General features: G+C 35.9%; 1 long non-coding RNA gene, 2 other non-coding genes and 1 pseudogene across 3 annotated transcripts in view; all 4 read right to left on the reverse strand.

The window, feature by feature from the left end:
• The window catches only part of LOC102389540, a 70605-nt gene extending 62397 nt beyond the window's left edge, over positions 1-8208 (reverse strand). Inside the window, exon 1 of the long non-coding RNA XR_006640357.1 lies at positions 5589-8208. This is a non-coding gene — a long non-coding RNA (uncharacterized LOC102389540). The remainder of the gene's footprint in view (positions 1-5588) is intronic.
• Positions 2435-2509, reverse strand: LOC112580999. Its single transcript, XR_003105450.1, has one exon. It is a non-coding gene; the product is annotated as a small nucleolar RNA SNORD113/SNORD114 family (small nucleolar RNA).
• LOC112581010 lies at positions 6636-6713 on the reverse strand (annotated as a pseudogene).
• A 304-nt stretch (positions 8209-8512) lies between the features above and the next one.
• LOC112581008 lies at positions 8513-8587 on the reverse strand. The gene has a single exon (XR_003105458.1). It is a non-coding gene; the product is annotated as a small nucleolar RNA SNORD113/SNORD114 family (small nucleolar RNA).
• Between the last annotated feature and the right edge of the window lie 5121 nt (positions 8588-13708).

Consider the following 13708-nt stretch of genomic DNA (forward strand, 5'->3'; position numbering starts at 1 on the left):
AGTTTTGAAAATGTGAATTGAATGCCTTCCATCTCTTTTTAAGATGAATCTCAGAGGTTCTGAAACGTGTTAATTCTGCTCCTTGGCCCGTAACACCTTCTCACTACTGGCCATACTTGCTGTTCTTAGACTTGGTTTTATGCATACAGCCTTTTATTCTGTTGAACTACTTCAGTGACCACACATGAATAAACCATACAAACCAAGAAAAGAAACTTTTGTTACTTTCATTGCTCCTTACTCACAGAAGTAATAGCCAACATCCTCATCATTGGGCAATAACTGAATTCAATGTGGAGTGTTCAATCAGACAGAAAAAACAGATTTTTTTAAAGAAGGAAAAGTGTAAACTCAGATTTCTAAAATAGAAGTTAGTTCTACATTACTAGATTAATCAGAAACATTGGTTTCTGTCACATTTTCATCAGTCAATCCAGAAGAGGTATCCTTTTCATCTACTGACTTACCTTTTAGTGTGACATAAACTGGTGAAGACTTTTAAAATGTTTTTATGAAGACCTTTTAATCCATCACCCAATATATGACTTATATTATTGAAATTTGTCTATATATCCCTACCAAAACAAACAGGCCAGATAACTTTTTAATGGGGGAGATTTTGATAAATTTAAACTCTTGTTCTGAAAAACAATCTGACTATACCATACACTTTGACTCATTAATTATTAATTAATTTATTTATTTATTAAATAGCTTTAATAAATGGATGGAAAATCCCACGGATAGAGGAGCCTAGTGGGCTATAGACCATGGAGTCACAAAGAGTCGGACACAACTGAGTGGCTAAACACCACCCAATAGCTCTAAAGATAATTTAACTACCTAGACCTTTTTTAAAAAATAAAATACATACAGTGACCTGCTACTCAACACTAAAAGTTATTACATTCAAGTTTCCTCACTGATGACGTTTTCTCCAACAATGGAAATATTCTCTATTAGCATTGCCCATTATGCATACTACTATATATAAAAGAGATAACTAACAAATACATACTATATAGCATAGGGAATTCTATTCAGTATTATTTAATAACCTGTATAGGAAACGAATCTTAAAAAACTGAAATATATACACATAAAATTGATTTACTTTGCTATACACTCGAAGCTAACACATCATTGTAAATCAACTGTAAGTGACGGTGAAAGTTGCTCAGGCGTGTCTGACTCTTTGAGACCCCAAGGTCTATACAGTCCATGAAATTCTCCAGGCCAGAATACTGGCACGGGTAGCCTTTCCCTTCTCCAGGGCGTCTTCCCAGCCTAGGGATCGAACCCAGGTCTCCTGCATTGCAGGCGGATTCTTCACCAGCGGCACCACAAGGGAAGCCCAAGAATACTCGAGTGGGTAGCCTATCCCTTTTCCAGTGGATCTTCCCAACCCAGGAGTCAAACCGGGGTCTCCTGCACTGCAGGCAGATTCTTTATCAACTGGGCTCTCAGGGAAGCCCTCATAAATCAACTATACTCCAATTTTTAAAAATGGCAGGCACTGGCCACAGAGTGTTACTAAGAAACTAAATTTTTGTTTTTGACTATTTGAATTTAAAAGTTAATAGCAAGATATCTTCTTCCCTGAAGATGGAGGGGCTTGGATCTTTTTTTTAAGTGGACTTCCAGGCAGTAAAACGAGATTAATTGGGCTCCTACGCATATTACATATGTCCCTCACTGGCCCACAGCTTTTACTCTTTTAAATAATACAGATATGAAATCATGCTTTGACTCTCTTGTAATAATGGCACCAAAACTGGTGAAGCCTAAAGACGCTTAACAAACATACTGAGAGACACTAAATCTATATCCATCTGCTTACCACAAAAATCATCAACATGCATCTACTTGATTAAAAATAAATATCAGTGAACACAAGAGGATTCATAATTTTACATTCACAAATCTCATGCAGAAACATTTTCCATGTTTCAATAACTATCTAATCATTTGTATCTTATTTTTCACTATTGATTATATTAAACTACTATTTATCAAAATATTTTATACTGTGTTTATCATGATTTGTTATATTATTATTGATCACATCTATTATATTAAGTATTATTATAATAAATTATATGAATATTTTAAAAATAAGACATATGACCAGAAAGTTACCACCAAGAACAACACTGATATTCACATATATCTATCTATACTTTCTCAAAAGAGGAGCACCCTTAGTCTATCTTACTGAATTCAACTTTTCAGAAATGTATTAACAATAATTCTTGGTTCATAAGCTCCTTTCACAGCTGGATAAGGGGTAGCTCTCTTCTTTGTTTCTACTTCATTTATCCATGCATCGATTTACTTGTAATAATACCATCCATATTCATGAACAACAAAAGGTCAAGAACACAATCCTTGAATATTTCTGACTTCCTTTGTAAGCACATTTCCCAAAGACACAATGGACCTCAGAGTTACAAACTGGGTTTAATCAAAATAGTATTCAGATGCCCCACGCATACTCATCATCGATCCAGACTTGGTATTCTGTGCCTTTGTTTGATATGTTGTTCTTGACATATTCATTGATTCACTGATAATAATACAATGTTCATGAATTAGGAAAACAAAACCAAGGCGCTTGAAGATATGAATATGTCTGTGAAAGTTCACTTCCCACAGAGCTAGAGAAATAGCTCCTTGTGCAATGCAGCCCAGCATTGAAAATATGAATTAATCTGATTCCTTGTATAATATCAGTTCCATATTAGCCATTGGTCCATGCTTAGACTTCTTGCAGCCATATTTTAAAGATAGGACAATGAACTTTCATTTTCTACCATGATTAAGAAAAAGGCAAAATTTTTCATTTTTGTATATTCCCCTCCTTGATGGGGGATATCAATACAGTGTTTGATATTGATACATTGTATCAATATCAATACAGTGTTTATATCCCCTGTGGTATGAAAATTAAAATTGAAAAAAAATTTAAATTTAAATTTGAGTTAGAAAAATTAAGTGGAACACTAAGACTCTTCAAAGCCCCTTGGACAGCAAGGAGATCAAACCAGTCAATTCTAAAGGAAATCAGTCCAGATTTTTCATTGGAAGGACTGACACTGAAGCTGAAACTCCAATACTTTGGCCACCTGATGTGAAGAGCTGACTCATTGGAGAAGACCCTGATGCTGGGAAAGATTGAAGGCAGGAGGAGAAGGGGACCACAAAGGATGAGATGGTTGGATGGCATCACCAACTCAATGGACATGAGTTTGAGCAAGCTGGGAAGATGGTGATGGACAGGGAAGCCTGGCCATATGCAGTCCATGGGATCTCAAAGAGTCGAACACAACTGAAGGACTGAAGTGAACTGAAACTTTTCAGAAAATGAGTGAAATGCTTTTCATCCTTTTGTCCTAATAAATTCAGTCATGCTGAAATGGATTAATCATAACTCAAATTCCTAACATATTTTAATCATTGACCAATGCATGTCCACCTTAGAATTGTTCATGTATGTAGCCATTTATTCCTTCAAAATATCTCAGTGAATACCCATGACCAAGGCCCCAACAGAACATGAATTTTATTACTTACATTGATTTCTTCTCTCTTTATCTAAGAGGTAAAAGTCAAGATCTTCGCCATGAGTGAATAATCAAATCTGGCAAAATGCTTGCTCTGAGCAGTTAAAAGCAAATTTTAAAAAGAATCAATCTACAATTATCCACTTTAAATGATCAATAATTAGGTAACCATAATCCTTGACTTGCATCCTATTTTCAACATTTGGAAAGAGCTCTACTTTATATATATTAACTTGTGCAATCTTTTATTTTATAAAATATGATGGATACCACTGAATCGGGCAGGAAACACCAGAAAAATAACTATAACTATTAAGAATATGTCTCTCTACATATTACCCATGAAGGGCTAAATCATCTTTTTCACTGAACTTTAATTGTGTGGAACTGGATCCATGGGAGAGGCAACTCATGGCACAATCTCACCAAGGGTCCAAGCTTGACCCTACTTAATAAATTTATTAATTTACTCACTAATTCCTTTATTTAATTACTCATGGAATAATAAGACCATCCCTTTATTTTTCTAAAAGAATTCCAAAAAGTTCAAGTAACCATCAAAACAGAACTGAAACACTATTATTTATAAAAGTCTGTGTGCACCATTGGAAAAGCCTAGAATGTTTTATCTTCCCATGGACAACAGCTGTGTAAAACATAATGAATTAGGATCTTTCCATCCAATTGCATGCCTTCCACTGATGTACTATTGGCTGACTTTTTGAAAAAGTGACTGAGATACAAATGTATACATTTGATTACTTATAATTATACTTCAATATCTGTGACCCACGCACACTGGATAAGGACCTTAGATAATATTTACATTTATCCTCATGTCATCAGCCAAAAGAATAGCAAACTGGTTCTTTTAATGTTTGTTTGTATGCAACATAAAATTGCATAAAAAGACTGAATTAAACACAAATGTGGTTGAATAAAACAGTCTCATCATTGTTCCATGCTCTGCCTCCCAATTACCCAGTTTATTCAATCAACTATTTATGTAAATGTATTTCTCTTTCCTTAGTAAAATGATTGATTGGCAACATGCCTCCACACAAAACAAAAACATTCAGTTTTGTGTGCAAATGACCATCTGCTCCTTACATAAATGACAAGAGCCTTGACTATTAAGAATCTAGAAAAACTGTTTTCAGAATTACCGATGTTTCATTACATACCTTACAAAGTTGGACGCATATATCTCTTATTCCTCAATCACTGCCATATTTTTATTTCATAGGTTATATTTATTTTAATAAAGCTATTCACACCCTAAACCAAAAAGCCTGAGAAGAAGGTGTTGTAGGTTCATTTCCCACAAAGAGAATAATGGGATGCCGCTCTGTTATAGACCTCAGAGTTGCAGATGGGCTTAATCACAGGTCTTGCTTGAGAAACCCCATGAGATTCATCACTGATCCCTGCTAGGAAATTTCTTTTTGTTTATTAATTTTCTGAGACACACACACACATGAAACACAATCACAAAATTCCAAAAAATCAGATTCTTAAACTTTAGGCTCTTGCCCTATAGAGCTAATAAAACAACATTTCTTCTGTACTGGAACTGAAAGCTACACATGTGGATGGTTCAAAAATCCCTGCTTTCTATCAAACCCACATTCAGCATTCCTTCCTATGTGGCCCTCTCTGATTTAATTCATTCGTATGTCAAAGATGGTTCCATGAAAACGGAATGAAACTACCATCAGCAATCATCTCCAGGCTGCCGGCAAAGCCATCAGCCCCTCTACCCACATGCAGATGGTGAAATCAACCGTGGCAGAAAAGAGAAGATGATACGAAATGAAATCACTACTATCTTCTTCTAAAGTGACCTCCGTTGTGCTGATTTAGCTTAAACACAATTTGGGGTTTGTGACACATTCCCATCACTGGTCCATACTGGAAGTGTTTTATGTATTTCATGTATGTAGTACATAATTATTACTTTGGAATTCTTCAGCTGACCCTCATGAATAAACTATTCAAACAAAGAATGTGAACCAAGAGACTTACTTATATTAGACTTTATGCTGCTTGCTCACAATAAAAATTCTTTATTAAGTGATTAAATCAGCTGTCCTGTGTTCACTCTGGGGAGGAAAAAAGCTGATTTAGACTAGATTTTGATTTTTTTTTTTAATGATTGTTAGTCAGGCAGAACTAGATAACCATAAACTTTGGCTCAAATGCAATTTTTTACTAATCCAGTATTGAATTTTTAGTTATGAATAATATAATAAACATTATTAAGTCCGCCACCAAGCCCCGATTAAGATCTGTAGGTGATGGACAGGGACGCCTGGCATGCTGCTGTCCATGGGGTCGCAAAGTGACAGACACGACTGAGTGACTGAACCAAATGATTAAAAATATCCAAATGTCAAGTATATGTTAGTAAAGTCACTCAGTCTTGTTCGACTCTTTGCAATCTATCCACTGTAGCCTGCCAGGCTCCTCTGTTCATGGGATTCTCCAGGCAAGAATACTGGAGTGGGTAGCCATTCCCTTCTCCAGGGGATCTTCCTGACCAAGGGATTGAACCTAGGTATTCTGCGTTGCAGGTGGATTCTTTACCATCTGAGGCACCAGGGAAGCCTCTAAGTTATGGTAACTTTAAAAATATGATGGATACCACTGAATCTAGCAGTAAACACCAGAAAAATAACTATAACTATTTTTTATAGTGATAGGCAAACACCTTTTCGTTTCTTACTTAAAAGAAAAAAAAAACAGACAGCATTGTACCAAACTCAAAACATTGCCTCTTGACCACAGATACTAATACATTCCATGTGAAAGAGGACTACAAATTAAACCTGTTCATTTTACTTCAAGACCATATTAACATTAATACTTATTTTATGCCATTCTACTAATTGTTCCAGGAGCAGGTCTCTTCCTATTTCAGATGTACAATTCTTTCTTTATTCACCTGCTGATTCATTTGCAATAATACAATCCACATCCATGAACCACAAAAGCCTAAGAAAAGCCTCACTGTCTTTTCCTAACTTCTTCTACTACTTAATTTCTACAAAGAATATTGATTGATTATACAGAATGGACCTCAGAGTTACACAGAAGGCACACTCAATGTCATGGATTCATTCACTTTCACCAATAGCCATCACTGACCCAGGCATAACTTTCTATTTCTTAATCCACTTATCCCTTCCTGAACTGATTCATTCGTTCACAGATTCACGAATAATAACTACACAATCAATAAGCTGCAGTGACATCAAACTAAGAACAAAGGCTTGAACACAATCAAGATCTGTTCGTGGCCCTGTTAATGTAGCGTGAATAGACTCAATCACTTTTCACAATAAGGCTCTGTTTTTGCACACAGGAGTTAATCAGCACACTTACTTCCTATCAGTCCCTTCCTTGAGATCAGTGCCCACCTGCTCCTTTTCCACTTGATTTGTCATTATATTAAAGCTGGTGATCAACAGGAACAGCGCTATGATCTTAGCCCACAACCGACAAAAAAGACATCTGCCATCCTCCACAGCACTCCAGCCTCAAAGAGTTAACAACTGAATCTTAATCAATGAAGAAATGGATTTAGCAAATGTGGCCAGAATATTAAGTAGGAAGTTAATATAATACTGCTCTGAAAATATGTGAAATTCCTTGCATCCCTTTAGTAATGAATGATCCCTAGTGGGGCTGAGTTGAATTAATCATAAATGTTAATTTATGACACATTCCAATCATGGGCTCATAATTGGCATTCCTTAATTTCATGTGCTATTTGACTATTTATTTTATTGAAATAATTCAGTGGGATCCCATTAATAATCCCCATCGGAGCTTAGAACACCAACACTGATATTTCCTTATTTCAGTCTTTAAGCTCCTTAGTCCCAGAAGTAATAGCCAGGGTCTTCACCATTAAAGCTAATTAAGTCAGCTGTGTAGTGTTCATTTTATAAAGGGGAAAAAAAAGTCTATTATTAAAAACTCTAAAAATAGACTTAGCTTTTTTAAAATTGATATTTGTAGGGAAGACTAGATTAATCATAAACTCTACTTTATATCATATTCTCATCATTTTCCTAAGAAGGGTACTTTTTCATTTACTTAAGTTTGGCTGTTAAATAATATGAATACCACCGAATTCACTGCTCAACAAACTACAATCAGAGATATCTCACTTTACCTGCTACTTACAGGAAGAGCCAAGGATCACCTTATTGGACTTACTTCTATGGAACTGGACATTTTTTTTAACGAGACAATCTCACCCATTCACCACTATGTGGATTTAGGGATTCATTCACGTACTGATTTATCGTGTTATTCAGGGAATAATATTATCATACCTTTATTTTTATAAAGAGAGCTCAAAATGGATTATTATTAAAATCTAACTGAGACTGTTTATTGTACATTAACAGGAAAGGATCTTACTATTCTGGAAAGAAGTGTACATATACATGGTCATTTGTATATAACAGTTTTTGTTCCATGTTGGTGCTACATTTCTGGGTGGTTGTGGTATTAAGGAAATGAAAATGCATTAACTTTTTATTATATTCCTTAATAATAGGTAGGACTTCCCCAGTGGCTCAGATGGTAAAGCGTATGTCTACAATGCGGGAGACCTGGGTTCGATCCCTGGGTCAGGAAGATTCCCTGGAGAAAGAAACGGCAACCCACTCCACTACTCTTGCCTAGAAAATCCCATGGATGGAGCAGCCTGCAGCAGGCTACTGCCCATGGGGTCGCAAAGAGTTGGACATGACTGAGCAACTTCACTTTAATAATAGGTACATGATATATTTTTTAAATTTATTGATACATTTTTTATCTATGTGTCAATATTATAATAAAAATGCAATCCATCCCCAAAAACCACAAAAGTACAAACACAAGGAACCAAGCACTCTTGTCCCGCAGAGGGAATAATTTAGCCATGTGTCTTTATGATGGACCTCAGAATCACTTATGGGTTTAATCAAAACTCCTGTTTCAGATACCCCATGGAACTCATCATCGATCCAGACACGTTTTTCTTTCTGTATTTACTTATTAATTGATCCATGAATAACAACACAATCATAAAATTCCAGGAACAAAACCTCCTTTTATAATGGACCTCGGAGAACATGCGTGATCAGTGAACATCCATAATTCATACAAAATTCATATTCAACATTGATCATTTTGGGTGCTTCTTCTATCTAATTGCCCATGCTCTAAACAGGGTTCAACGAAAGGGGTGGTGAAGTCAGCATCTTTAATCACTACTCAAACACAGTGTTTTCCATGGGCTTGTGGAGCATCACACATTATTAGCCATGCTACCAGCGTGGTTTGTGGAGGAACATACAATGTAACGCTGCACGCACGTGTGCTCAGCCACTAAGCAGGCTGCCATTTCGTCCTCCAGGGGATCTTCCAGACCCAGGGATCAACCCACCTCTCATGCACCTCCTGAATTGGCACGTGGATTCACCACTGAGCCACCTGGGAAGCCCCCAGATGTAATATAAAATAGTTCTAAAAATGAATGAAATGACTACTCTCTTTTTTTAATTGCCTCACTTGTGCTGAATTAGACTAAACATAATTTTTGATTCATACCATATTCCCATCACTGGTCCATATTTGAGATTTCTATTTCCTGTATACACACGTTGACGCTTTTGAAATACCACTGAATGTTTGTGAACAAATCATCCTATACAAGGATAGGAAATTCAAGTCTTACTTATTTCTCTCTACGTTCTTAATGCACAAAGCTAACTTCCTAGATTTTGCTTCTTAGAAAATAAATGTATGCTGTCCTATGTTCATTCTGTGGAGGAAACAGGAGAATTAAACTAGAATTTAAATGTGATTTAGTTATGTGCAACTAGGTAGTTATAAACTTCAAACCTTTATAATTAATCCAATATTTGACTTTCAGATAATGTTATAACCACTGTTAAAACCACCACATAAGAATAAGAAAGACACTTATCAAAACTATCTTTATATTTTAACAGTTTAACAGGATAAAAGATAATTTTAATGGATGCTACTTTTGCAGAACTGGGTACATTTACATCTTTATTTGGGTACATTTAAATACATCCAATAAGGGGTATATATCCAACACATACAAACAGCTCGTACAGCTCAATATTAAAAAAAAGTTTTAATGGGCAGAAAAACTTAATTTTTTTCCAAAGAGGAAATGCCAGGTACCCAACAGGCACAAGAAAAACCACTCAGCCTCACAAATGCAAATCAAAACTACATGAGATTTCACCTCACACTTGTCAGATGACCATCATCAAAAAGAACACAAATAACAAGTATTGTCAAGGATGGGAGAAAAGGGAACCTTCAGATACCATGGGTAGGAATGTAGAATGTGGAAAAGAGTGTGGAGGTTTCTCAAAAAAACAAAAATATGATCATATGACCCAACAATTCCACTCCTGGGTTTATATTAGAAAAAAAAAAAAACACTAATTCAAAAAGATGCACGTACATCAATATTAACAGCAGTATCATTTACAATTGTCAAGATATGGAAGCAATATACAGTCCATCAGATTCTCCAGGTCAGAATACTGGAGTGAGTAGCCTTTCACTTCTCTAGGGGATCTTCCCAACCCAGGGATCAAACCCAGGTCTCCTGCATTGTGGGCAGATTCTTTACCAGCTGAGCCACCAGGGAAGCCCAAGAATATTGGAGTGGGTAGCCTATCCCATCTCCAGCAGATCTTCCCAACCCAGGAATCGAACCAGGGTCTCCTGTATTGCATGCGAATTCTTTACCCGCTGAGCTACCAAGGAAGCCCATATATTACCTTTATGTCAATTTAAATTAAAAAAAAACAGAAAAAGAAGATACCCACAATCTCATAAAATATCGTCATTTCACATTCTCAGTGGTGACTCTGCTTAATTCAATTTTATATGTTCATTTATTTATTTATGTAACGACTCAAGGAATGATTAAACCATATGTCCATCATATGAAGAAAGTCAAAATGACAAGCCAGCTAGTACTCCAGAACAGAAATATTATTATATGCAATGTACTATATGTTGCTTATCAAAAATCCAAGTAAGTTAGGAATTTTTTCTTTCTATAACATCAGTAGCAAAAGCTCAAACTAATAAGATAACATTTTTTATTCGTTCAATTATAACAATACATCAGTATCTATGAAGAGAAAGAAAATAAATTCTGAATGACACAAGCATCTGTCCATCCAGTTATTAGTCATAAACATAACTGACTAGATTATGTTTGAGTTGTTAATAAAATTTGGAGAATACAATCTGGTCAATCCTAATGCTTCTTACATGATCGGTCCTCAACATGTGCCCACAACTGTATGTTGTCACCCTGTTTATTTAACTTATATACAGAGTATATCATGCATAATGCCGGGCTGGATGAAGCAAAAGCTGGAATCAAGACTGCCCCCAAAAATGTCAATAACCTCAGATATGCAGATGACACCATCCTTATGGCAGAAAGTGAAGAGGAACTAAAGAGCCTCTTGATAAGGGTGAAAGAGGAGAGTGAGAAAGCTGGCTTGAAACTCAACATTCAAAAAACTAAGATCATGGCATCGGGCCCCACCACTTCATGGCAAACAGATGGGGAAATGATGAAAACAGTGACAGACTTTATTTTCTTGGGCTCTGCGGACAGTCACTGCGGACAGTGACTGCAGCCATGAAATTAAAACACGCTTGCTCCTTGAAAGAAAAGCTATGACAAACCTAGACAGCGCATTAAAAACCAGAGACACTACTTTGCCAACCAAGGTCTGACTAGTCCAAGCTATGGTTTTTCCAGTAGTCTGTATGAGAATTTGACTATAAGGAAGGCTGAACGCTGAAGAATTGATGCTTTTGAACTGTGGTGTTGGAGAAGCCTCTTGCGAGTCCCTTGGACAGCAAGGAGATCAAATCAGCCAATCCTAAAGGAAATCAGCCCTGAATATTCATTGGAAGGACTGATGCTGAAGCTGAAGCTCCAATCCTTTGGCCACCTGATGCAAAGACCTAACTGATTGGAAAAGACCCTGATGCTGGGAAAGATTGAAGGCAGGAGGAGAAGGGGACGACAGAGGATGAGATGGCTGGATGCATCACAGACTCAATGGACGAGAGTTTGAGCAAGCTCTGGGTGTTGGTGATGGACAGTGAGGCCTGGCGTGCTGCAGTCCGTGGGGTCACAAAGAGTTGGACACGAGTGAGCGAAAAACAACAACTACAATCTTCCCAATCAGAAAGTACCACCCCTAGGTGGGGTCTCTGGTGAATTCGATCAGAATATTTAAGGGAAAACAATTATACCAATTCTCTTAAAACCTCTTTTAGAAGATAAAAGTTGAGAAAAATTTCCTAACCCATTCTGTGAAGCCAGCATTACTGCGATATTAATACAAAAAATAAAACTATAGAACAATATCTCTAATGCACACAGGTGCAAAAATCCTCAACAAAATATGAGCAAACGAATCCAATAATGTATAAAAAGAAATACAGTATGATCCACTGGATATTATCCCATTACACACATCACATCAAAAGGCTGTGTGATCAAAAGGAGAATACCCACATGATTATATCAATAGAAGCAGGAAAAGCATCTGATAAAACACAATATTCATGAGGAAAAAAAAACTCTCAACAAACTAGAAATAGAAAGGAACTTCCTCAATTTGGCAATGAATATCTATAAAAAAAAACCTAAAGCTAGGCCTTACTCACCCTCTGCAATGGCCCACACTCTGTCTGTGGAGTGTGCTTCTCTCTGAATCCGAATAAATCCACTTTTTACCTATCAAAAAAAAAAAACCTATAGCTAATATCATAACTAATGAGAAATTTGAAGCTTTCCCACTAATATCAGTATCAAAGCAAGGATGTTCTCTCTCAACACTTCTTCTCAATATTGTACGAGAAGTTATAGCAAACATAACAAGAGAAGAAGAAGAAACAAAAAGTATACTATTAGTGAAAGAAGAAATCAAACTGTCTTTGTTAACAGATGACATGGGCATCTATGCAGAAAATACAAAAGAACTAACAAGAACTCACAAGCAATTATAGCATGGCTGCAGGATACAAGGTAAATAAAAGTCAATCACTTTCCTATATAATAGCAATGAACAAGTGGAATTTAAAATTGACAACCAAAAAATGAAATATTTTGTTAGATGAAATATGTATAAATCTAACAAAATATGAACAAAAACCATATGAAGAAATCTACAAAACTCAGATGAAAATAATCAAAGAACTAAAATGTAAAGGTATTCCATGCTCATGGATAGGCAGAGTTAATACTATCTAAACGTCAGCTCTTTCCAACTTGATCTATAGATTCAAGGCAGTTCCAATTAAAGTTCCAGCAGGTGTTCTGTGGTTGTAAACACCGTGATCCTAAAGTTTATGTGAACAGGCCAAAAAACCAGAATAGTGAACACAATATTGAAGAACAAAGTTGGAGGACTGACATCGCCTGACTTCAAGATGTACTATAAAGCTACAATAATCAAGACAGTGTGGTATTGGTCAAAGAACATATAAAGTGATCCATGGAACAGAAGAGAGCCCAGAAATAAGGCCCACAAAAATACGGACAACTGATCCTTGACAAAGGAAATACAATGGAACAAAGATAATCTTTTCAATAAGTGGTGCTGGAACAACTGGATGTCCACATTAAAAAAAAAAAAAAGAAATATAGACACAGATCTTACACCCTTCCTGAAAATTATCTCAAAATGGATTATAGACCTAAATGAAAATAAAAAACTATAAAAGCCCGAGAACAAAAACATAAGAAAATCTAGCTGATCTTGTGTTTGACAATGACTTTTTAAATACAATACCAAAGATACATTATGTGAAATAATTGATAAGCTCCAATTCATTAAGTTTCTTTTCTGCAAAGAAACTTTCAAAAGAACAAAACACAAGCCATAGACTGGGGGAAAACTATTTGCAAAAGATATGTCTAATAAATGACTCTTTCCAAAACTTACAAAGAATCCTTAGAATCAACAGTAAGAAAATAAACAACTTGATTAAAAAATGAATCAAAGACCTGAACAGACATCTCACTAAAGATGATAAACAGATGAAAAATAAGCATACGAAAA

The sequence above is a fragment of the Bubalus bubalis genome, chromosome 20 (genome assembly GCF_019923935.1).
Source record: "Bubalus bubalis isolate 160015118507 breed Murrah chromosome 20, NDDB_SH_1, whole genome shotgun sequence".
NCBI classification, from domain to species: Eukaryota; Metazoa; Chordata; class Mammalia; order Artiodactyla; family Bovidae; genus Bubalus; species Bubalus bubalis.